Genomic DNA, 27,714 nt, shown 5'->3' on the forward strand with positions numbered 1-27,714 from the left:
CCATCGGATCGCCACATTGTTTATCGTAATTCGTCACACCATACAACGTTTTTCCATTGTTCAGTCGTCCAATGTTTACGCTCCTTATAACAAGCGAGGCATCGTTTGGCATTTACCGGCGTGATGTGTGGCTTATGAGCAGTCGCTCGACCATGAAATCCAAGTTTTCTCACCTCCTCCCTAACTGTCGTAGTACTTGCAGTGGGTGCTGATGCAGTTTAGAATTTCCTGTGTGACGGTCTGAATAGATGTCTACATATTACACATTACGACCCTCTTCAACTGTCGGCGGTCTCTGTCAGTCAACAGACGAGGTCGGCCTGTACACTTTTGTGCTGTACGTGTCCCTTCACGTTTACACTTCACTATCACATCGGAAACAGTGGACCTAGGGATGTTTAGGAGTGTGGAAATCTCGCGTACTGACGTATGACACAAGCGACACCCAATCACCTGACCATGTTCGAAGTCCTTGAGTTCTGCGGAGCGCCCCATTCTGCTGTCTCACGATGTCTAATGACTACTGGCGTACCTGGCAGTAGATGGCAGCACAATGCACGTAATATAAAAAACGTTTATTTTGGGGTGTCCGGATACTTTTTATCACATAGTGTACATAAGAGCGTGTATTCATACCAGGGTTCTGCTAATGTTTGTGGCACTATTGCCAACAGTGGCACTGATAAATTTATCTTCCAAAATTTCCTTTACTACTTACCGTATTAGTCTTCTCAGTATTGTGAACTCATTCCCGTTGTAAATGATTTGAACAAATTAGTTACAACCTCAACTTCTACATATTGAGAGAAATCTGAATAACAGCTGTTACTGCGCCTTCTTTAAAAACTCCGTGCACTGTTTCCACGTCAGACAAATCGGCATGACATACATCAGCAGAATAATAAGATGGAAGATCGAATTGTGAACTGAAACTTTTTTTTGTAAATTTTATTGAATCAAGCAAATAAATACACCGGCACACTTTTCCACATAGTCTCCTGATATCGCTATACATTTTTACCATCGAACTGGCAACTCTTTGTTGCTGTTCCCGAAGAACGAAGAGGGGCATGTGCGCAGCCACTTGAACTCCTCTACCGCTGCGTTGTCATCGCAACTGTGTCCCTCAACTTATTCCATCGTCGGTCCAAACATGTGGTAACCGCAGGGTGAACAATCTGGGCTGTAAGGAGTACGTTCCAGAGTTGCCTGATGAATTTCCTCCAGTTTTTTCCTCGTTACAGTAGCAGAGTGCAGCCTTGCATTGTCGTGCAGGAGGATCACTTTTTGGATAGGTTACCGTCGTCGTTTGTTGTGGTATTAGGTTTTTACCTGAACCAAAAGCCAGCAGTACGAGATCTTCTGCAATAAGATCCTGTTAAGATCCTGTACGGTACGGATATTGTCCAGTATAATGCTTGTCCGTGATCGTCTTTGGTGGGATATGTTTCCCACAGCTACCCGTCCGGCATTTTATGCCATTCATACAACAGGGTCTTCCAAAACTGTGCACGGTGACTCCTCAAAATTTCCGCAGGTTTGGTGCCTTTTTTCGGGTGAAAATTTATGGTTATCTGCCACACTACTAACATGTGTACGTCTTACTCGCACTGGTGTGCCTTCGCACATGAACACATGGAAATCAAGACTGTACAAGCTTCTATGAAGAATAATAGGTAGCAGAACTGAAGCTTGCCTGCTATCTTGACAGGATTCCCGTCAAATATATCCCATAATCAGAAAAAAATTTAGACTCCCCCCCCCCCCCCCCAAGACTTCACGCCATCAACGTGTATCACTGTTTCTAACATTGATAATGGCCTAATTTCGGCGAGGAGGAAGCTCCACGAGTTTCTTCGGGTATATCGTATCTATCTGCAGCAATTTATTACTGAATCGATACAACGGAGACACCAAATTGGGGAAATACTAATTACTAAATTTCTCCTACCATTCCTTATTGTCCAAGACATTTTGTATTGGATTAAGTTCTGGTGATTTCACGAGCCACATGAGATGTGACAGGGTACACTGCCCGAGTGAAATTATCAGGACACTTCCGTGTAATGTGAAATTGACCACTAGATGTCACAAGAAGCGGTCTCGGCAGAATAAAAGAAGGCGGCAGTATAGAAGCAGTAACAGCAAATGGGGTCAGTTATGAAAGCTCAGTGTTTTTGAACGTACACTAGTGATTGGATATCACCTGAGTAGCATATACATCAGGATATTTCGACTCTTCTACAGCTGCAGAAGTGGACTTGAAACCTGGTAGTCAAAGGAAGGCAGGATTCGGTTACGATTGTGGACGGGACCGTAATCAGTTTCTATTGGTTGCCTTTTACAGTTACACACAATTTATTTTAAACCAGTAATTCCAGACTCAACAATAAATAAAAATACCACACGTTACCAATGAAGGAATAAACAACTGCCGCGTGGGATTAGCCGAGCGGTCTGAGGCGCTGCAGTCATGGACTGTGCGGCTGATCATGGCGGAGGTTCGAGTCCTCCATCGGGCATCGGTGTGTGTCCTTAGTATAATTTAGATTCAATAGTGTGTAAGCTTAGGGACTGATGACCTTAGCAGTTAAGTCCCATAAGATTTCACACACATTTGAACATTTTTGAATAAACAACTGTGTAAATAATAGTGTTTTCAGTGAGTTACAATTTAGCAAATAACCATTAAATAGAGATACAGAAGATAATGTTTTAAAAGCAAATCACTGTGATCTGGCAGAAGGCCTTACACGCCAGGAACGGCAATAAATTAAGAATTGTTTCAAAATCGCTGCAACTTACAACTTACAGGTATTGAAGTATTAAAGCAAGTCGCCACAAACACAGCAGAAGGCATCAGACCCCAGGAATGACAGTAATTAAGGTTTTAAGGCTTACTGCCAAAATACAAACACCAAATTAGAATTTTAAGGCAAATGACCACAATCACGTCTGAAAGCCTTACTCGCTAGGAATGGCAATAATATCAAAAAATTAGAAACCTGCTGTAAAACAGCAAATACAATAGCAAAGGTTAATTAATGAAACAAGCAACTGATCACCGAACGGGTGAAATTAGATGATGGTAAAATTTGTAACACAACCCTTAACATCCACTGAACACTACACTGCTAGATTTATTCCAGAAGGCGACCTGAACTATTAACTAGACATATAGAACCTTTAATGTAAGCATTACAAGTTATTGTAATAAATAATACAATAATAAAACACAAGGACCAGTACATAAGTTCCTTAATGGGTACTGAGGCAGATTATAACCGTAGAAGGCGTGGACTGAAGGAGCGTTACACTGAACTACTGGCCATCAGAACTCCTTTTAGAACACTCATGTCTTACAAGAGCCAAGGGGCCACAGACGGTGCCTCAGGGGTCGACCTCGGGGAAGCTCCGGCAACAAACACTTTCGCGAGAGATGAGACAAGTTGCATTCGCTTTAAAGGATGGTAACTCGGACTAGTGGCAGTCAAACGAATGACTAATGATAATCTTACTGAATATACCTGACGTCCAATAAACCTAATGCAACGATGGAACAATACGCTAAAGCCGGAACCGGCGGTCTGCGCTGCATCCCCAGAATACTGTCTTTAGAGCGCCCCGAACGAGAAAGGAATGACAATCACCAGGGTAGAAGAATCACCAACTGGCCTACAATCAAGAAAACTGTCCAAACCGGACAGCAGTGGCGAGGCGAGGAAACGTACACTGCTGTTACATACACTAACTCCCAGGGCGGGTAACTGGGGCGTTAGCGGCCACCAGGCAAGAAAAATTACCGCTGGTTGAACTGAACAAATTGTAACAAGCTAAACGCATTAAATAGTAATAAGAAGTCGAGGAAAGCTAATCAGATCCGTCTTCCCCAAGCACTCCACTCGCTGCTCTTCGCCTTGGCGACACTACGAGCAGCAATACGAACCCAAGTCACTGGAGAATCGCGAGATTTCACAATGGTGGAGGTTTCTCTACTTGAATTGAAATGCACACATCTTAAAGCTTGCTGGATCCGGTTTACGAGGAGGTCGTACACCCTCGTGACCACAGCCCTTCCATTCGGCAGTCCATGCGTGCCGCCAGGGGTCCCAGCGTGTTCTGGCAGTGCGCGGACCTGGCTCCTCCTGAGCCCCCAAACGACCTGGCCAACTCACACGACCTGGAAAACCGACGACGTCGTCCCAAAGATAGGGCAACAGTTACTACATATCGATAACCGCCGCTGCTGTCACTAGCGGACAGACAACGCTTGCGAACCAAGTGGCGCCAGTCAACACGAGAAGAAGACAAACAACCACAACCATGCCAACTAAACGATACCGTCTGGCCTCCAACAGAGGGCGGAAATCTACAAAGAGCACCAACGCGAGCCGCAGCATGACTCAGGACTGTTGATGATGTGACTATGAAGTGGCAAAAAGCGAAGTAATAACGACAGATAAACAAAGACAGGTAGACTTGATGTGTTCACGGATGGTGACCGTCGAGCATTGAGGGGGGGGGGGGGAGGAGGGAGGGGGGAGGGGTGTTTCTAAACAATCGCATGAAATCAGCGGAAGGAATCACTCGAAAGTTCCGAAGTGCTACCAGCAGTTTAGCAGTCACAATGAGTGTGCGTAGAGAATTTTAAAAAATGGGGTACGGTGGTCGAGCAGCCTCACAGAAACCATTCATTCCTGCAGTCTATGTAAGCGACACCTGGGGTGGTGTAAAAACCGACGAATCACACTGCACACTACGGCATTCCCATAGAAGGGTTTGGTTTGACGAATTCTGGAAGAACCTTACCTGTCATCATGTGCAAGGCCAAGTATAAGTGCGAAGGAGGTTGTGTTACAGTATGGGAGTGCTTTTCATGGTTAAGGTGTGGTAGCCTTATTGCGCTTAAGAAAACGGTACGCACGGAAGGATGTGAACACATTTTGTGTGAGGGACAATCAAAAAGTTTCCATCTGAAGGCCTTGATGCAGCGTGCATGCAACGTAGCGTGGCTCCGATGCTGGTGTATAACTACCGACATGTAGGCAAGGTATTGATGTGGCATTCATGTCTTTCCGACGTGCACACGGTAAATGCGGGGACGTGAACTATGGCGTCGTTATTGCCAAATGTTTTCTTGGCCGCCGAAGGACACACACCGGCAGATATCAGTCGCAGAATGAAGAATGTGTACGGGGCAGTACGTCTGTCGAAAACCATCGTTTAGAACGGTGCACCAAATTTCGTGCTGGTCACGGTTCGACCAAAGACGTCAGTCGGTCCATTTTGGAGGCCAGTCTTATCCTTTACGAGCAAGTGAGAGATACTCGAGCATATGATCTCTCCCCATTCCATTATTAAGCTTTCGGTCCTTTAAAAAAAGACGCTGGAAGGTCGATGATTCCTGTCGGGCAAGGATGTGCAGCAGGCAGTTACGGACTTCTTCATGCAGCAGGAGACGGTGTTTTACAAAACGGGTATCTTCAACTTGGATGCGTCAGTGGGATGATTGCCCCAGTGCTCACAACGATTCTGACTGATTGGCGTTCCGATTCTATGTTGTACTGCCTTCGAATGGAAACTTTTTATTCGCCGCTTTATGTTCGCCCCTTATTCCATTTTTTACTGGGGGCAGCAGAGAAGCATTTCGGAAATGGTCATTGTCTGTAAGCATGTGTTAAGCAACAGTTGGTGGATAGTGTAATGGTCTATCCAAAGTCTAGGCCTGAACACATTGGAACACAGCTGGGATGAGTTAGAAAGCCGACATCGCTCCAGGCCCTAGCGTCCAACGTTAATACCTTCTCTGGTTTCTATTCTTGAGGAATAATCTCTGCTACTGCCCCCCCCCCCCCCAATAGACATTTTGAAACCGCATTGAAATTGTCCGCAGTCGACTACAAGCTGCCATAAAGACTGAGAATGGACACCTTCCGCATTACTGTCCATTAATAGGTGTCCGGCTACCTTTGATCAGATAGTGTTCGTGTGCAGCACTGTGAACGCGGTTGTTGTTACCTTGGCAGAGAGAGAATTCAAAGTATTCTTATCACGAAGATGTAGAAGAGGGGACAACACTTGAGGACCGAGAATGTTGGTTCATGCCAACGGTAACGTGAATGATAGGACCCAAATCACGGTACCAAAATCATCCCCAGGAACACTTCCGGCCTGAGCCACACATTCCACACCCTGCAGGTTAAAACGCCTTATTGGACCATCTGTGCCTTCGTCGTCCTGTATCATTTGGAAAGGGGGCAAATCTGCGACTTATCTGATCGCACTACACCTACACCTCTCCATTCATCTGTTGACCAGCTTCCATGTTGTCAACCCAGTGCTGACGACCATCTTTATTTGCTGCTGTCAACAATTCCCTTTTGTGAGGTGCCCACCTCCAAAAATACGAGGGCGCGCTGGAAGGTAATGAAACCAATTTTTTTTTAGTTTGTTCTCAATATCGGTTGAAGTCATGCATATCAGTCGGTCAAGTTTTTCGATTCGTTGACGCAAGTTGTTACCGTCTGCCACTAGAAGGCTCAGAATTGTAGCGTTTAACAGGCGGTGTGTACCGTTACTATGTCGATGCCTGACAAACAGCGTGCTGTAATCATTAGTAATGAGCGACATTGTGTTGTTAGTGCTCGTAATGAAGGAGGCCGTGGTTCTGACATCATCGTGTGTGACAGAGCTCGGAATGGACGAATGCGTAAGCCACCGACGAGACATATCGGAATCGGGTTGATGAACTCTTCAGGGAATATCCTTCGATGACACAGACATAGCTCTCACGTGAGTATAGCATATCACGAAAGTGTGTGCGGGCCATCATTGCAGAACTACGGTATACAAAACTGTGTGCACAGTAGATGTCTCAAATTCTCACTCCTGACATGAAGCAGAAGATATTGGACAGCTGTCAACAATTTCTTACGCGTTTCAGTCTGAGGGTGATTTTGACCTTGAAAACCTGAGAGCGTCAATGGAGTTCCGGCACAAAGGACGCCAAAGAAGTTGAAAACCATGCTATCAGAGAGCAACATCGTGCTCACAGTGTTCTGGGATGTTCGCGGCGCACTTGGAATTCATGACTAAAGGCACCACCATTAACTGCAAGGCTCTGCGAGACCCTCAGAAAACTGAAACCACGAAGTCTAGGAGTTCGTCCACACATGAAGCACTCTCGATATGGCACTGCCAGAACGTCCACGAGCGCTGCGACGGCTGCAACAATCCATCGACTTGGGTTCACAGTCATCGATCACCCTCCGTACAGTTCCTACTTGACCACAACCGATACTCATCTATTTTCAGAATTTAAAAGCACGCCTTCGAGGACTTCACTTTGATACTGATGAAGCGGTGCAAGCAGAGGTAAGGTTGTGGATCCGTCATCAAACATTCTACAGTGACACTGTCAACAAAATAGCCTCTCGTTGGGAGAAATTTGTTCATCAGAAGGGTAACTATGCCGATAAATAACTATGCAACATAAAGAATAAAGATGCAGAGCGTTAATAAACTTTGTTTTATTTGGAAGGCTTTAAGAGCTTTCACGTAAAAACTTCGGAGGCATTACTGTTCAGCACGCCGTCGTACATAGGGCCAAATGATCTAAATAACTAACCATGGCAAATGCTCAGATTTTAATTGTGCATGATGTAGATATTCATCTAGAAATGCCACTTCTCCGTTTTCGAAAATCTGTATCCATTACCAAGTATACAGGCGATAATCATGAATTTTGTGTACTAATTGTGAGACGGCCACTGCTATATTTTCTATTCATTGCAGATCCCAAAAATTTTTACCATTTAGTAATAAGATAAAGTTCCCGAGGAACTTTGAAATGTGGCCGAGCGGTTCTAGGCGCCACAGTCTAGAACCGCGGGACCGCTACGGTCGCAGGTTCGACTCCTGCCTCGGGCATGGGGTGTGTGATGTCCTTAATTAGGTTTAAGTAGTTCTAAGTTCTAGGGGACTGATGACCTCAGAAGTTAAGTCCCATAGTGCTCAGAGCCATTTGAACCTACAAAATTTTTCTATATTGTTATCCGTTAACGATATCGAGAGGTTCAAAAGTACCGTACTTTTGCACGGAAAATAGGGGCGTAATATCCGGTCTGTGGCGTAAATGTGGTTTTAACTGACGTAGTGAACGCATGGCAAGCGTTCTAGAGCCATCGCAAAGATTCAGAGGTCACCAAATTGTTTTTAGTCAGCATTTTTTCATCAGTAGAACTTTATCACGTGCTGCATCTGTACAACTTCACGCCTATAGAACTGTGACGAACGTGGTGTAGTAGCGACAAAAAATGGGCTAAAAATGGGTCTTAACATGGGTGGAAACAGCTTAAAATGATTGTGAAAATTTGTGTAAAACTGAATGTAATTCGAATTCAGTAAAATATTTGTAATAAAATTTTTACTCCTTTAAGATAAAAATCATAAGCAGGACGTTTTAGATGAATTGCAATCGATGAGCAAAATATCAGAAAAAATGAAAAGCAAATGATATCGTTTTAACCTTGTATTATGCGTACTTATTTGTTGTTTATGTCTGTCAAAGTATACAAATGTGTCGAAGTACATAAATAACCCGTCAGAATTTCACTGAGCTACAGAATTAGTTTTACATAAGCAGCACACCCTGCTGTAGCAGCGAAAAGATGGAAAGCAGCAGAGAAATGTTGCTGTCGGAGCACAAAAAAGGGGAATTTCTTTCTCTTTAAAAGGCTCTGACATAAAATTAGAGAACCAGCTGCCTCAATCCTCATTCCGCTTTCTTCAACAACAAAAATTGGCATGCGTGAATACGACCGCGTGACTAAATTTTTGGTGAGAAATCGAAATATGGATACTTTTCTATCAAATTCTTTTAAAGAGAAACATATTTCCCTTTTTGTCCTCTGATAGGAGCATTTCTCCGGATGTATGTTTTTGTGTTGAACTTTGTACGTTGAATTACTCTCTAAACTCGTCGACGTCTTCGGAAGTACCCCGTTTTTGTATACGGAAGCACCTGCGTAGATTGATCGCCACAGACCTTAAGTTGGATTATTATTTCAGCTAAGTAAGGAAATTAATACGAGCCAAAGATAATTAACATTTAGCCAGAGATTTTGAATGAAATATTCGCTACAGTGATAGGAATCGAACGAGGACGCTAGACTTAGACTAACGGCATAATTACGTAAGCTCCAGCCTTCCATTACATCCCTATAATAGCTCTCTTACGACACAAGAAGAATACACTACGTGAGAGACGACACTGACTGAATTACTGAATGAAATCTTCCAGTAAACGCCGGCCGGAGTGGCCGAGTGGTTCTAGGCGCTACAGTCTGGAACCGTGCCACCGCTACGGTCGCAGGTTCGAATCCTGCCTCGGGCATGGATGTGTGTGATGTCCTTAGGTTAGTTAGGTTTAAGTAGTTCTAAGTTCTAGGCGACATATAACCTCAGAAGTTAAGTCCCATAGTGCTCAGAGCCATTTGAACCATTTTTTTCTTCCAGTAAACGACGGATTGCTCCATGAAACACCTGCCCAGAGTGTGGAAAAATCTATATGGAGCCTGGTATTGTAAAATGAGCTAGCAGAAGATCACAGACACAAAGCATAGTGTCAATCGTGAGACACGCTGATCTACTTACTTGCTTGTACACTGACAGAAAAGGGCGGTCACCGGGTTGATAGCATCGGTCACGCGAGCAATTTCAATTAATCTCAGTCCACCACAGTGTTTATTTTGCTATAAAGTATTTTCTTTTGTTAAAGCAAATACAGATTTTTCCCTATGTTATTTATGCGTGAAGTACAGTGAGTTCGTCCTGGACGTTATCAGCACGTGTCACTCGTGACTCATATAGTCACCTATCTAAAATTTTGCGATCAACACTAACCTGCTATTCTTTCGAAACGAGCATCTTGAGCTTTTAACGCTATCTGTACAGTTAACGCAATCTGGGAAGTTTCTCGATGTTTGGTGACACGAGACGGATGACGCCGTATATGAAAGCTATGAAGGACAGGTGTTAGCAATGACTGTGCTAACTAATTAGTGTCTCCTCCCCTATATAAGGTGCGCGCTGCGAACAGCAGGCAGGGTCCTATCGTCACACTCACGGGCGAAGTCAACATGGGAGGAGCCGCGCTCAAGGTAAGCAAGAATAATACTTCGCTCTTAGTTACGTCTACAACTGACGGACTAGTCCACTTCGGGACTCCTTTGGTTCGCTGGCACGTCTTGCGTTTCATTTTGTTACTTCTTTGTTGTCTGTAGGAAATAAATTGCGTTAAATCTAACTTTACGATTTCTACAATATTCTGTTCTACAACATTCTGTTCTATGGTGTCTTCATGGAAACTTTGCTAGCTGTAACATTGTACCTATTTCTCCCAGTGAAGTTACAGTTTGATTTAATCTCTTCCATGGTGAGTGACGATCAAGTTTTGTGACATCGAAGGATCTGTTTGAAAGTGTCTACTTTCTACATCTGCGTTCCTTAAGGCACCGTGAGGTATTTGGTGGAGTTTTCAACATGTTTCAGAGCAATTTTAAGCGATCCCTACGCGGTCAATAATATTGCGCAGTAATATTGTGCAGTATTATTGAAGTTCCCGCTACACTGAAATAATACTGCAGTTCGGAACGCTCTTCCCACAAACGTGCCACGTAATTTACTAGAATAGATGATGTTTTCTGCATGATCGTAGCTGTGACGCGAAGTGGAGTATGCCTATCAGTTTAGATCACCCGTTTTGCGTCCACTTGCGCACACTTCAACACAGGTGCGCTGCCCAGGCGAAAATAAACATTAATGCCTTGCTTGTGGCATGCATACTTGGAGGCACTAATCAACCTAAAAACATAGAGACATAATACTCGAAATAGCTACAATTATTAGTCCGCAAATGAAGTAAGTACTGATGTAACTTTGTTCAGTGCACTGTCCTCAGTCATCAATAGAATTATCTGCATTTACACCCTGCATTTATACCATGTTAGTATCGTGTAAGAGCAGTAATGCGCAGTGCACGGCACTTTCGGATGAGACCGAGAGCAATACACTCCCAAGGAAGTTCCGCAAGAAACTGAAAAAAGTAAATGACAAAATGACAAAAGATAGGGAAACGTGTTGAATGATATGAAGTACCACACAATACTCTGAGAAATGAAATTCCTGATGGATCAGGAAACGCCAGATATCTTGTCGTCCACAATACCAAAGGAAACTGAAGATCACTGTGTCATGACAGTAAGAAGAAAGGTTTACGTTAATTCTAGCACGTCTCATAAATGACAAATAACTTTTAGTGAGCGAATATGTTAACTTTTCTTACAACAGCTGTGGCAGCATGGACATAAGATCATGTAAGTTTTAAATCAGTAATCGCTAAACAATTGTTTTATTTCATTTGCAACCTAGAAAACAACGTACGTACACGATACAATACACAGTTCAGTTGTTTAATTTGTAGTTAACTGTTGTTGTGGTATTTGAATCTATGCTGCGGTCAACAAGTCCCTGATCCACTGAAATGTTGACTGGATGCTTGTCAGACTTATTTCATTGTTCTGAAAAATTTATGCTAGTGTTTTGCGAGGGAAGCAACTCAATCGCAACAGATGCGCGTCCCACATCGCTGAGCGCCAATATGTTTGCATGAAAGTAGAGTTCTAGCTGACACTTCCGAATCATAAACGTTATGCAGAATTATTGTGCTTCTCTTGCTCTCGCACATCCGCACAATATATTGAGCGTGTGGCGGTGGGGTAGAACGTCAAACGGGCCGACTTGGAGCAGGAGAGGCACCACAGGACATTTTAATATTCACTGTCTATACTTTTGCAAATAAATTCATAAAACTTTGTCACCATGACCAGGAAGGACTCAGGATTTACACTCATAGCGGCGGAAGTTCAAAAACATAACAACATAATTATTTATACGTAGAATTTCTTCATTTTTTCACTTACTATTGGTTGCATTTGTTGTTATAGGTACACTTTTCTTCATAAGTAGGAGAGATTCTTCGATGAATTTTGCACAGAATACAAAGCATACTTAGCTGTGTATGAAACTCTAGAATTTATTAAACTTATGAAAAAATGAATGAGCTGTTACATTTTAAACTTTATGTTTAGAAAAACTCAAATTTTATAGTTAACTATCTCAATTTTTACCAAAGTTTTTAATAGATTTGAAACAGTTCCTAAGTTTCATACACCTGTAATTACGGTTTGTATGCTGTGCAAAAGTCGTCAAAGAATCTCTCTTTCTTATGAAGAAAAGTGTCCCTATAGGTACAAATGCACCCTATAATAAGTGAAGAAATGATGAAATTTCCCATGTAAAAGAAATTTATTTTCTTCTGTTTTTGAACTTTCACTGCTATGAATGTGAAACCTGAATCCTTCCTGGTCATACTGACAAAGTCTTGTGAATTTATTTGTAAAATCGTAGACAGTGAAAATTAAAATGTCATGCGGTGCCCCTCCTGCTCCAAGTCGACCCGTTTGACGTCCTACCCCCATTAAGCAGTGGTCGGTACGGAACGCAACCATTGGTTAAACAGCTGCAGTTAACTTCGCGTCAGCAGTTACATCAAGTTACATCATTAGAGGCGATGCACAAGCTCAGAGAGAAAAAGGATAGCGAGGTAAATCGGTTGTCATTTTTGTAATAGAACAACCCTACAAATTCCCTTAACTGTTGTACAGAAACAATAGTAAACTTAAGGCTGACCGGACGGGAATCTGAAAACTATTCTTCTCACTCATCGAAACGATCACATTTTGCGATGTAAAGTACCTTTCTATGTGAAAGAAACAAACTTTCCCAATTATGCTGATACCCTTAATTAAACTTTAACTACTTGAGAGAACACAAACTTTTTCGAAACATTTGTGAGGACATGCGGAAGAAAAATAGCGAATAAACCGTTGGACGAAATACATTTTAATCTGCACGTAAGATGATAACATTTGCGAATTGCGTACCATTTTTACGTACCAGGTTACAAAAGTTGCTCACTGTGACAATCACCTTCATCCACGACAGCATGAAACAGCACTAGAGATTGTTATACTGCTATCCTAAACGTTTCAACTGAGATGTTGGCCACCTCCCTCGCTACGCTCAGCTTCTACCTCCAACGTGCGTTAGTGTCCCGTTGTTAAATCCTGTCCTTCAGGTAATGCTACAGCCAGAAATCGCAGGTGCTCAAATTTGGTGATGTTGATGGCCACACTGTTCGATTTTCAAAATGGTTCAAATGGCTCTGAGCACTATGGGACTTAACTTCTAAGGTCATCAGTCCCCGAGAACTTAGATCTACTTAAACCTAACTAACCTAAGGACATCACACACATCCATGCCCGAGGCAGGATTCGAACCCGCGACCGTAGTGGTCGCGTGGTTCCAGACTGTAGTGCCTAGAACCGCTCGGCCACCACGGCCGGCTGATTCGGTTTTCTCCAAATGTGTTACGGAATAACCGAATGTCTAACGAGTGATGTGAGCTGGAGATCCATTCTGCATCAAAACAGTTGAGGCCAAAGCACCTCTTTCCCTCAGAGTAGGAATCACGTGTTGACGAAACACACCACAGTAACGATTACCTTCCACGCCCCATACCCTTGCTACTTGTGGTCCAAGGGCCGTACCTGAGCCGGCGCCTAATGTTATGACACTAAAACTACGAACAACGCAAATCCTGCAGCGCACAGTCTAAACATTATACCTTTAAAGTTTGGTACCCATATGGTAAAGAGTTTTCCGCCATCGCTGGCTCAAGTACCGAACGTTTAATTATAACCACACTGCACCTACACTTTTTAAACAAGAGGACAGTGTTTCAGCTGAAGACGGAGAATGTGGTCTCCCTGCCAATCACTACATTTAACTCGAACTTCTACCCAGCAGTGGTATTACGATACTCCTCGTGGAGAACTAGGCATTAGGACAAACACAGTACAGTAAAGCAAAATAATTTTGACATTTCCTCGCCCAGTTCTCGCAAGTAAGCAGCACTTAATTAACATACGAATACTGCACCAATTTGTGTTTCTGCCATATTTCCTTTAAACAGCCATTGTTACATTTGATTGTGCTAAGAACTCGGCCTGTAATACAGTGCGCTGTGTTCCATCAGTGAGAGACTCCTGTGGTGTTGCAGACGCTGGTGCTGTTGGTGGTGGCGGTGGTGTCCTGTGCGTCCGCTTTGCCCACCGCTGTCGGAGCTCCTGGCACCAGTAGGGAGTCGCTGACCCCTGCAGAGAGCTTCGCCTTTGGCTTCGGATGGAGGCCCTGGGGCTGGCCCGGTAACTAATCCACACTCCACATAAAAATACCCTCTACAACCACATGGCTCTCCAGAAAACACTTGATAATGCTTGAACGCGGAAAGAATGGGTCAACATCAGGGACATCTTTTCTGTCTCAAAATGTAGTGGAGAATAATCAGTGACTCTGTATGGAGCATGACTGAAAGGATCGACAGGTTCAGTTAATCAGTCAGAGAAGTTTCACAGGTGTTATACGCCGATGAGCCAAAATATGACCCTCTGCTTAACAGCAAGTTGGTCAACCTTTGAAACGCGAAACATCAGTGATTCGACATGTCATTGATATGTTACTGGAAGTATGCGGCATTAGATATTTGCGCACAAGTCACGCAATGGCCGCAAATTATGGGCTCGTAGTTTTTGAACGCAGAGCTGGCGCCCGACATCGACCCAGATGTATTTCATTGGGTTCAAATCAAGAAAATGTGATTGTCAAAACATCAACGTGAGGTCACTACGACATGCTCCTCGAATAACTGTGACACGATTTTGGCCTTTTGACATGGGCCATTATCGTTCTGGATATACAGGGTGATTATAATTAAACTATCAAAACACTGTAGAAATAGCACCACTTGTCAGAACGACGTCAAATTGCAACGGAATATTATTGGAGAAGGGGGAAACGTATGGCAGAAGAACAAAATTTGTGTGAAAATTGACCGATAGATGGCACTATGTGTCACAGTAGTAAGTGACAGCACCTGTCATGCGCGCGATCCATTGAAATTGGCATAAACACGCCGGATACACGGCTTTTCCTCCTTTTGCGTCTGCGATGTTCGCCATGACTATCTCAATGGAGGATCGCGCTCTGCTTGTAAAGCTGTATTACAAGAATGATGACTGTGCACATGCCGCTCTTCAGAAGTTCCGGAGACTGGAGGGTTTAGAAAACGGCGTAGGTCCGAAGACTGCCTTGGGTCTGGAGAAAATGATTCGGGAATTCGAAAACGCGGGTTCTTTTTGTGTGCAACCTGGTAGAGGGAGGAAACGAACTGATTGGACGACAGTGGAAACTGTGGCCATAGGAATGCAAGAGGAGACGAGTGGTGGCGTGCAAACGTGTAGTGCACGGAGAATTGGCCGAACATACCCGTAAGCACCATGCGTGAAATCCCACGAAACACCCTTCTTTGCTATCCATTGAAAATTACCCATGTACACGAGTTGCTTGCTGTTAACCTGCCAGCGAGAGTGACCTTTGCTTTAGAATTTCTTGCTCGCATAGACGTGGACAATGATTGGCCGTGAAAGATTTTGTGGACAGACGAAGCCCACTTCAGTCTGACAGGATATGTCAATACACAAAATTGTCGAATATGGGCAACGGAAAATCCACACGCAAATCAACCAGTACCACTTCATCCTGAAAATGACACTGTGTGGTGCGGGTTTACGGCATCATTTATCATAGGGCCATATTTTTTCGAAGAGACAGGTGATTCCGATCCTGTTACTTGTACCGTCACCGGTAAGCGCTATGAGTGTCTTTTGCGCAACCACGTCATTCCAGGTTTCCGACAACGTGACTGTGTGGATGGGATCATTTTTTTGCGAGATGGCGGACCACCGCACATTGAAAATCCAGTTAATCAGCTGATGAAGCGTAATTTCGGAAATGCTACAATTATCAGCCGCTGTTTCCCTACAACCTGTCCGTCCCGATCACCTGATTTTAATCCGTGTGACTCCTGGCTGTGGGGCTATCTGAAAGTTGTTGTGTTCAGTGTTCCGATTGCTAACTTAGCTGCATTGAAGGCACGCATTGCGCAACACGTTCTCAACATTACCCCGGAAACACTTCGATTAGTTATGGAACATGCTGTTTCTTGATTTCAACTTGTTGCAGGAAACGGTGGACAGCATACTGAACATGTTTTGAGCGAGTCACACGGAAATTAATAATCTGATTTGATTCTGATTCAAGCTTTTTACGCTGTTTTTGGACTCAGGACGATTGAAAGCCCTTGTGACTGATGCTACGTGTGCGATTTTTGGCCCCATGACAATTTAAATCCGATCTGATTGATGATTTTTATGCGGTTTTTAGCCCAGGACAATTAAAAACCGTTTTTTTTTCATGCGATGTGATATGATCATGCCGTTGTGTGTGGACTTACGTAACTGACAGTATCACACCTGTACACCCCTGCACACGGAGCAATACAGTTTGATTAACGTCAAAGATACATATTTAGACATTGTTGTATGATTCGTTTGTGATTTGTAGGCAACCACTATTAAATTATGAGACTTACAACGCTATCTGTTGCTACATTTTGTAATTATTTTGCTAAATGGCTCTGTGCACTATCGGACTTAACATCTATGGTCATCAGTCCCCTAGAACTTAGAACTACTTAAACCTAACTAACCTAAGGACATCACACGACACCCAGCCATCACGAGGCAGAGAAAATCCCTGACCCCGCCAGGAATCGAACCCGGGAACCCGGGGGTGGGAAGCGAGAACGCTACCGCACGACCACGAGATGCGGGCTTTGTAATTATTTATTTTTCTTCTGCGATAAATTTTTCACCTTTCTGCAGCGGTTTGAAAGTTTAATTATAATCATTCCGTACATCACCTTGGGGAAAAACAGCAAGCGTGAATGGACACAGATGGTCCGCAGCTGTTACGGTGCCTTCGATACTGACACAGGTCCCATGATAATCTTTGTGAATGTCCTTCGTAACACTATACTGCCCCCACCGGCCTGTTCTCTGGCGCGGTGTATTTTTCGAGCAACTGTTCGCTCGATGGTGTGTCCGGACATGACTATCGACTTCGTGTAGCAAGAAACGTGATTCATTCGACCAGGTGTGATGTTTCTAACGATCCCGTCTCAGTTACACTGTTTCCACTGCAGTAACAACTGACGATGTTTTTGGGCCAACATGGGAACAGGTATGCATTGTCTACTGCTCAGCTTCATGTTCAGCGATGTGTGCTGACTGGATGCTCTGAAACACTTGTGACTGCTCCAGCAGTCATAGCTGCTACAGATCACCGCCAGACCTCCATTCTCCACATTATGTGATGAGGCGTGGACATCCAACACCTTGCACCTATTCATAGTTTCGCGGTCCTTCAACTACTTCCCGTAACAGCAACACGCGAACAGCCGACATGCTTCACCATTTCCCAGACGCTAGCCATAACACTACTCCCTTTGTCAGAGTCGCTTATGTTAGTGAATAACTCCATTTGAGGGCTATATCGTCGCTAGAGTCATTCCCCATCTGTCTGCTCCGATTCCACACTTTTTTTTACCGCTTCAAGTGTCTGCAACACCATCAAGCGGCATTCTGTCTCGCGAAGGACAGTGGTGATAACTTTTTGACTCCTCAGAGAGAGAGAAAGAGAAATGATAATTAAATGGACACCCTAGCTGCAGACAGGCGTTGATGTACTTCAGCAGGAGATCCCGGGTTCGAGTCCCGGTCGGGGCACACATTTTCAACATGTCGCTAATGAAGTACATCAACGCCTGTTTGCAGCTAGGGTGTCCATTTAATTATCATTTCATTTCTAGCAAAGCTGCATGGTCATCTACGGTAACTGTTCTTTCGGGAACAGATACTATCGTCATGTAGAGAGAGAGAGAGAGAGAGAGAGAGGGAGGGAGGGAGGGAGGGAGGGAATAAATTACCAGTGTTAGTAATGAAATGAGCACCTCAGAGGAGCAATAAAATCCAGTCGTCGCTCTGGCAGAACAAGGAAGTCAACTTGTACATCTAAGACATTTTGCAGGATTTCTAAGAGCAGTAGAAGAGCACGTCAGACCGAAACCAGAGCTAAAGTTCACAGATGAAGTAAATATTCTGGCCGAAACTTAGCATGACAGAAGACTAGTTCAACTGAACTGATATCACAGACCACACAGAATATAACTTTAGTATAGACAAAGCTTCAATGAAAGAAATATGAGAGACATGAAAGTGAAATGTGCAGGGTGTCCCATAAATGCTGTGACAAACTTCGAGGGGTGTAGAGGAAGCGTTGAGGAACAAATCTACGATAAGCATCTGTGTCCGGAAACGTCATTCAATGACGGTACAGAGCATCTAAGTTATAGGAGCTGGCTTCTGCTACTGAGCCATCCATTCGACAGCAAATGCGACTTCGTACGCTGACAGGCCGTAGGTGGAACATCTCGCAATGTTGTTTGTTATTCAATGATCTCGACTGATTGCAACGATCACCAGTGGAGAAAATGGAGCCATTTGTTGCGTAGAAAGTGATCGGCTGTTGCCTTAGTGGATATCTGTTTTGGAAACAGGTTTCCCTTCAAAGTTTATTTTTCTCCTGCAAACCGAAAAATGCTGGGGATTTCAGACCAGAAGAAAAATTAACTGCAGATGGAAACCCGTGTCAAAAATCGACATGCACCGAGGGAATGGAGCATCGCATTCACATGTGACAAAGCATTTCTACGCAGATGCTAGCTCCATCATCTCCTCTGGCTATCGTGACAGGCAGTCACTGAATAACAAACAATATTGCGAGAGGTTCCGCCTACACTGCAACTAGGCCTACTAAGTCACGTTTGCTGCCGAAGGGGTGGTCTAGTCAGAGGGGCCGGCTACTGTAACTTCGACGCTCTGTAACGCCAGTGGATAGTGTTTCCGGACACCCTCGGTATATTCCTCAAGGCACTCTCTACAACCTCTCTAAGTTTGTTACAACATTTCTGGGACACCCCATATAAAGTCAGAATTAAGAACGAGACTACAGTTGAACGAGCGAGCACTTTCTCTTATTTAGAAAGCAAGACTACATACTGTGGTTGAAACAAGAACAGTAGCAGAGGAAATAAGCGAAATATATGATGCGTCCAGTTCCTATTAAAGGGTTCTGAGGGCTGCAGAGAGGACTTAGTTGATACAGTTTTGAAAAAGCTTAATATGTAAGGTTTAGATAAAGAACCAATGTCCGTAAATGCACAGTCTGGAAGTAAAATAAGTTTGAAGATCTTAACTCTCCTGCTTCACGGTACTCACACAGGGGAGCTCTGACCTGTGTCCTCTGTGGGAGACGACAGCATTGGCATGATGAAGATGATGATGATGTTTGGTTTGTGGCGCGCTCAACTGCGGGGTTATCAGTGCCCATACGAATTCCCAACCTTTTCTTAGTCCAATCTCGCCACTTTCCTGAATGATAATGAAATGATGAGGACAACACAAACACCCAGTCATTTCGAGGCATGTGAAAATCCCTGACCCCGCCGAGAATCGAACCCGGGACGCCGTGCAAGGGGAAGCGAGAACGCGACCGCGAGACCACGAGCTACGGACCACTGTTTCGAGTACTCGTCATCAGGTTCTCTGTGTGGCGAATGGTGTCCTCTTCAAAGTCGAGAGAGTGGCGTGTCCATGGAGCACCACAGTCAACACTACTTGTTACGAATGTACTAGTTCCCAGCAGCGGTTGTAGTCCGACGAAAGCGGTATGTGGCTTTGTAACTGCTATAGGGTCTGACGGCGGCACCATTTTCATTGTGTGCGTACTGTGAAGCGGGAGACCTGAAAGTATTTCGATCTTCACACTCATTTTACACTTACGAACATGAGTTTCTTAGGAAAACTTTCTCTACTAAGTCTCCTCTAGAACCTCTAGAAGCATATAACAGAAATTTAGATGGCAAATGGTACAAATGGCCCTGAGCACTATGAGACTTCAATGGTCATCAGTCCCCTAGAACTTTGAACTACTTAAACCTAACTAACCTAAGGGCATCACACACATCCATTCCCGAGGCAGGATTCGAACCTGCGACCGTAGCGGTCGCGCGGTTCCAGACTGTAGCGCCTAGAACAGCTCGGCCACAGAAATTTTGAAACGCCCTGTAGACTGACGCAGGTGAAGAAACTTTTAAGCTTCAAAAGAGCTCAAATGTTAAAAAAGAAACTGGAACCACTAGAAATTTGGTGTTAAGAACGAAATGAATGTGTAGTAGAGAACGTAAATGTGTAAGTAAATCTACGGACGGTGCCTACTACAATTGGGATGAGACCGTTGTAATACCTGATACACCATCCAGGGATCATCTTGAGTTTTCAGGGTGATGGAGGACGGTAGGGATGTCAGCTGAATAATAATTGACGGAGAAACTAGTCCATGGTTTTCATCCCCTTCTTTATCTCCTGTTATCTTTGTGCTAATTACGTGTAACGATTGTGTATTACTATGTAGGGGCGTGATTATGGAGACCTTTACCTCTGAGATCGATAGCATATAAATTTGAGTTTGGTAAGTACACGTGAGTTGAAGATGGGGAATAGGAAGGCATAAAAATATTAACTTTTCTTTCGTCAAAATACAAGAATATCCAAAATTGTGTATCGAGGATACTGGATATAAAGAACGGTAAAAGTCACAATCGTGTGCAGGACGACATCAGACCTATCGAAATACTAGTTACTGTTACAGAGAAGCGTATAGAACTTGTAAAAGTAACATGCTGCTGTTTTTAATTTGAAACATTTTTCGCTTCCAGCGTTCGTAGCTCTTTAAGTCCCCAACAGACCCTACCTCTGCGATGCGTAGCAAGGAGATAGCTGGTATAACCCTCAGGCTGAAAGAAATTTCCCTCTCTCTTTCCGTCGGAATAGTCCTCTGAAGACCCAACGGTACTGGCCAACCACCATGTCACCCTCAGCCTATAGCTGTCACTGGATGCGGATATCCGCATCCAGTGACGGCTATAGGCTGAGGATGTGCGTCAATAGACCTCTGTCCATTGTCAGTTTTCGTGACCAGAGCCACTACTTCTCAATGAAGTAGCTCCTCAACGTGCCTCACAAGGGCTGAGTGCAGCCCGCTTCCCAACAGCGCTCGCCAAACCGGACGGTCGCCCATCCAAGTGCTAGCAAAGTCCGGCAGCCCTTAACTTCGGTGATCTGACGGGAACCGTTGTACCATTGTGACAAGGCAGTTGGCTTGAAATAAATTTGAACAGTACCGGCATGAGAGGGAGTGGAACAGGACTTATGATCACCAGACGTCCTGTACAAAACGCCAATCCTTCCAGCAGCGACTCGTCAGTGACGAAATATGTAATGCCATAAATTTTTCCACAGCAATGATTACCCTTTACAACTCTGCCAAGTGACATGGAAGTTATTCCCTGTTGTCTTAACACATGTGTACTATAATATATCATCTTATTGTCAATGTTTTCCACGTGAAGCTCTCCTCGCCTATTCTGCGGAGAACCTTCTTATTCCTTATAATTCCAGCTTATGTTCAATACTACGCTGCAGCAGGACATCTCAAATGCTTCGATAATCTTCTGTTTCGGTTTTCCCACAGTGAATGTTTCACTGCAATACAATGCTCCAAAGGTACTTTCTCAGGAAATGCTTCCTCAGGCTAAGGCATATATTTGATACCAGTAGATTTCTTTTGGCCAGAACACCCTTTCTGCACTGCTAGTCTGCTTTTTATATCCTCCTTGCGCCTTCCATCATGGATTATTTCGCTGCCTAGGTCTCAGAAGCCCTTAATTTCGTCTTCTTCTTGTTCCCCAATTCTGATGTTAAGTTTCTCGCTGTTCTCATTTCTGATGCTTTTCATTACTTTCGTCTTTCCTCGGTTTACTCTCAATATATACTGCGTACTCATAAGACTTTTCATTCCATTCAGCTGATCCAACAATTCACTGGCTACAGCAATGTCATCAGCGAATCTTATCACTGGTATCCTTTCAGTCTGAATTTTAATCCCACTTTTGAACCTACTTTTATTTCCGTCATTGCTTCTTCGATGGATAAATTGAACAGAAGGGGAAAGAGACTACATCCCAGTCTCATACCTTTCCTAATCCGAGCACCTAGTGCTTATTTTTCCATTCTTATTTTTCCCCTCGTTGTTAATGGACGCTTTTTCTAGGTAGACGAAGCCCACGAACGTGTCTCGATTTTTCTTAAGTCTTGCTATCACTCTTAATGCCAGAACTGCCTCTCTGGTGCCTTTATTATTCCTAAAGCCAAATGATCGCCATCGAATTGATTCTCAACTTCTCTTTCGATTCTTTTGTATATTAACCTTGTCAGTGTTTACAGCAACTAAATGGGTGCCACGTAACCTAAGTTAAACCATAATAAAATGCAGTCATAATTTTTTAAAAGTTTTGCTATTATTTTTAATAATACGGAGGTAACAACAATTGCGCAGTGTTGGCTCAAATGACCACTTAATTATTATACTCCGAATTGTACCTTATTTTATCTGTAGTTTTCGTCATTATAATAACTACTGTTATCATTCAGTTTATTAATTATTCAATTAATTCTGTTTCTCTTTCAAGGATATGGACTGGGGTATCCCTTCTGGGGTTGAAGACGACATTTACGTATTCAAGTGAAAGAAGACACAGACCTCTGCTCAGTCAATTGCACTAGGGAGTTTCACAAAAGCAAATATTGTGTATTAAAATACTGAATAATAAAAAGGTTCAAATGTACATGTTTCCATTTCTGTTTCCTTGTAGTGTGGCCTTTAGTTACAGGTTACTGTCATTCAACACTTTGGTGAACCATTACTCCTGTTTTACACCTTGTATAAATTTCGTAGAATTTTCAGGTAATACTTCCTATGATCTAATGACCAAAGAATTTCTGTCCTGTTTTACAGAGCAAACAGACTTCAGCTACAAGCAGCCGTGGTGCTCATGACACTAAGTAGCCTTATGTAATGGATACAACGATATTGTGACAGTAATGACGAAAGTGGTTATTTTTCTAAAGTCTGCGGTAGGCTTGCCTAGTCACCGTAGCTATAGGGGAACATAGTTCCTCCAAAATAAGTCAATTTCACATGATAAATACACTGCCAGGAAAAACATTAGTACATCCTTGTAATGGTTTCCAATTCACTCGATATTTATTGTTGCAACAGTGCAAACGGAGTAACATGAAACGATTACATTTACAGATCAATAGTACAAGTGGTTCTGAGGCACCAGTTATCGACCCATGCTGAAACATGTATATTAGTACGTGGTGTAGCCTCCATGGACGGCAACTCCGGCGCTGACTCTTGCATCTAGTAGATCGTACAGATGGAGAATGCTGTCCTGGGATATACAGTATTATACAACGCCTGCTCGATCTATTCACGTAGTTTGGTGCCAGTTGTTGGTTGACGAGTAATACGAGTAACTTCTAGTCCCGTCAAATCCCTCACGTGCTCTACTGGAGGCAAGTCCAGAGATCTTGCTGGCCAGGGAAACTGCTGCACGTCTTGCAAAGCACCTTGAGTTTCACAGCAGTGTGTGAGTGAGCACTATCCTATCGGAACAACATATCACCTTTCTGTAGGAAGAACAGCAAAAAGAATGGGTCTGACAACATTCTACTCGTACCGACCTCTGTTTAGTGTCCGCTCCAGAATTAACGAAACTGAACGAGAGTTATAGTTGCACCCCAGCTCATGAGGCCAGGATTGGGGTCAGTGTGTCTTGGACGAATACACCCTACTAGATAGCTGTCACCAGGTCTACGTCGTACGCGCAGACGACTACCACTTGCACACAGGAAGAATCTGTTTTCATCGCTGAAGACCACGGAGCGCCACTCCATTCTCTGAATTCACCAGTTGAGCCGTGCACGTCGATGTTGTGGCGGGAGTGGAAGACGGGCTAGCGGTGTGCGTGCCCGTAGTCCCATTGCTAATAACGGGGTCGCAACAGTTCGTGTTGACACGTCTGTGCTGTAAATGTAAGGATGGAACAGCCTCGGGCTTGGGTGTGTGTGATGTCCTTAGGTTAGTCAGGTTTAAGGAGTTCTAAGTTCTAAGGGACTGATGATCTCAGAAGTTAAGTCCCATAGTGCTCAGAGCCATTTGAACCATTTTTGTAAATGTAAATGCCGCGTGACTAGGGCCTCCCGTCGGGTAGACCGTTCACTGGGTGCAATTATTTCGATTTGACGCTACTTCGACGACTTGGGCGTCGATGGCGATGAAATGATGATGATTAGGACAACACCCTGTCGCGCTGACCACTCAGTACCGGGGGCGGACACGTCTGTGCTGTAGGAGCTGTACTGGTGTGCTGTAGTAGCTGTGCGATCTGCCACTGCTGCCCTTGCAATATGACGATCCTGGCGGCCGTCTGTGCTGCGTGGGCGTCCAGAACCCCATCTACGAGTGTGAGAATGTTTACGTGGCCATTGACAGCACCATCATCAGACGAATGTCGTAGTACGTCGACCTGCTGTGGCAGTTCTTCGAAGGGACGCATCTCGCCACTCGGAAGGAGACATTCTGATGCCCTTCAAACTCAATCAGTTGGCTGTAGGAAGCACGAGTGCACCCCATGGTTCAAATGGTTCAAATGACTCTGAGCACTATGTGACTTAACTTCTGAGGTCATCAGTCGTCCTGACCTTAGAACCAATTAAACCTAACTAACCTAAGGACATCACACACATCCATGCCCGAGGCAGGATTCGAACCTGCGACCATATCGGTCGCTGGTTCCAGACTGTAGAGCCTAGAACCGCACCACCACTCCGGCCGGCTCATACCCATGGCATGGTTGCCTGGTTGCATCGCATTTACATCACACTGAGCGTTACCGAGCGAGGTGGCGCAGTGGTAGCACACTGGACACGTGTTCGGGAGGACGGCGGTTCAATCCCGCGCCCGGCCATCCTGATTTAGGTTTTCCGTGATTTCCCTAAATCGCTCCAGGCAAATGCGGGGATGGTTCCTTCTAAAGGGCATGGCCGACTTCCTCCCCCATCCTTCCCTAATCCGATGAGACCGATGACCTCGCTGTTTGGTCTCTTCCCCCTAACAATGCAATCCACACTGAACGTTCCCTATTAAAGGGAGGACACAGATGGCACTCTGGTAACTATGCCACTGGGCTATTCGTTATCATACCACGTTGAAACCATTATCAGTACATCTGCAATCCTCCAGGTGGCATGATGGTCTACTTGCTTCACATTTGCAGCACACTGATCCTTCTGTCTATGAGCATTCAACACTAAAGGCAACGCAAAGAAATCGCTTTGGTAGCTATGTCACTACGCTATCTGGACGACGTTGTAACCATTATCAATACATCTAACATGTCGCAGATGGCATATATCGTCATCGGATCAAAATCGACGTTCGACAAAAATTCCATCTTTAATGTCTAATTTCTTAATATAGTATCCTCAGTATCGCCTTATTTATTTCACGATATTCATTTGCCTTTGGTTTACTTTCTTTGAAGTTCATTTTGTAATCTTTTTCCATGTCTTTTGATGACTCTGTGGGCAGAGCTTTCATTTTTTTCTGCTTAACCTTTAATTCCCTTTCCAAAATCCCGTTAGTTTCCTTTACTGCTTTCTCGGTGTACTGATTGAATACCAAGGAGAATACGAGCCGAGCCTATCTACTCAATTCGCAACGACTGCCTTCTTTTCCTGTCCATAGACTCTTTTTATGACTGCAGCCTCGTTTTCATACAAGCTATAAAATAAGCTTTCACTCCCTGCATTTCATCCTTGGTAGTTTTAGAATTCCAAGGAGAGCTGACTGTCGGAATTGGTTGTCAGCCACTTTCGTTGTTACAGGTACACTAGTATGAAGGTATGAGAATACGTTTTTTCACCCATGTCGAGTTGTAGAACAACTGGTAAATTCCTTTCCCCTTACGTGGTTGTTCAGAAGGCCAGCACAGAGCTAGCCATTTATGACACTCGCCGTCGCACAGTCACCACAACATTTCGCTGTTTTCCATACGTGACGCGCTACAAATGACGATAGAAGCGTGCCAAAATGGAGAACGAGAAAGAAAAACACTGAGTTGTAGAGCTGTGTGAGAATACGAGGGGATTACAGGCAGCTTACTGCACCGCGCCGCAGCGCTTCTTAAAAATATGTACAGAGACGAGGGAATAAGAATACAGCATCAGTTTCATTTACCATGATTTATAGTATCTCATATTTCTGTATATTTTTATCTATTGGCAAAAGAGCTCGCAAAATCCTTCCCATACCCGAATAGAACAAATTGCTCACACCCACTGGGAATACATTCTTCATTGGATCTGATCCTCTTGTAATTCACGCAACGAATTTTTCCACGCCGTAGCTTAAATCTAAATTACCATTCTGCATATTATGCGTTGTTACTTCTAATACAGAAAGAGAAAAAACGCACAGTTTACATCCATTAGTGAGTGCTACAACATGGAAAATCTACAAGAAGGTAGATTTAACTATGATGTTCTGCAGAGATGATTAGCATTTCAGTCACGTCGGTTCAACATGTGTCCTGTTGCATAGATTGTGCAGAGGCGGCTTCTTGTTGATTTGAGGGCGGAATGCATGCTGCACTTGAACAATGGATTGACTTCGAGCAAAATCCAACACACAAAATGATTTCTACTGCAGTGTAGTCGCCATGTTCCTACAAACCAAAACTTTGAACCTTCCGCTATCCAGTGACATTAGCAATGTGTTTCTATCTTCAAGACAATGTATGTAACGAAAATGTTTAAGAACTTATCACACATTTAATCAATAGCTTTTGCTGTTATTACCACGCTTCTCAATCTCCATCCACTTGATATGATAGCTACAAGATAAAAGAGTGAAGAATCACATTTTTAATTTTTCTTCTTTCGTTGGTGACAAGTTAAAATGACTTAATATCAGAAAATGTTTTGCTCAAGAGAGTGGTTAACCGATTAGTGGAAGATATAAACAAAACAAATAAATATACAATGTTATTTTTAAAACTATGAAACTAAGCAGATTGTGTTATGTCATAGCTAGAAAACATGTAATAAATTTAGTTACTGTTCTCAACAGACAAACACTTTTACCAGATCTCCATTTGTGATGTGCCTTTTGTTGAATCCCACAGATATTAGTTAAATAGAGAAAAGTATGCTGCTGGTGAAAAGTGGCACAATGTGCTGCAAAAGATCAGGTATGTAGATATTTCAGGCACTAATCAACAGCTTTGATCTTAAAATGTGCTTGTGTGTTTGTATTTGTATATATATATATATATATATATATATATATATATATATATATATATATGTGTGTGTGTGTGTGTGTGTGTGTGTGTGTGTGTGTGTGTGTGTGTGAACATCCATATAGTTTACTCGTAGGCAGCTTACAACTATGGAGAGGCTCTGTGTCTAAACTAAACTTAACCGTTGTAGTTTTAAAATAATATAACAAACAATATTCCTCAGCTTCAGTAGAAATGCTCTATATAGCAAAACTAGCTAAGAGCGTCGACTTTCAGATACATATGATAATTCATTGCGATAGCAGTCAGTGCACATCACCTATGTCAAAATTGCTTGGTGCCTACTGACTTTGGAGGCATGAAAT

The 27,714-nt window shown here is 43.5% G+C and overlaps 1 long non-coding RNA gene across 1 annotated transcript; it reads left to right on the forward strand.

The window, feature by feature from the left end:
- Window positions 1–10,078: 10,078 nt before the first annotated feature.
- On the forward strand, window positions 10,079–22,825 carry LOC126284442 (uncharacterized). The gene is made up of 3 exons (XR_007551479.1): window positions 10,079–10,160; window positions 14,183–14,327; window positions 22,670–22,825. It is a non-coding gene; the product is annotated as an uncharacterized LOC126284442 (long non-coding RNA).
- The last annotated feature ends 4,889 nt before the right edge of the window (window positions 22,826–27,714 follow it).

This window comes from Schistocerca gregaria, chromosome 8 (genome assembly GCF_023897955.1).
Source record: "Schistocerca gregaria isolate iqSchGreg1 chromosome 8, iqSchGreg1.2, whole genome shotgun sequence".
Classification (NCBI taxonomy): Eukaryota; Metazoa; Arthropoda; class Insecta; order Orthoptera; family Acrididae; genus Schistocerca; species Schistocerca gregaria.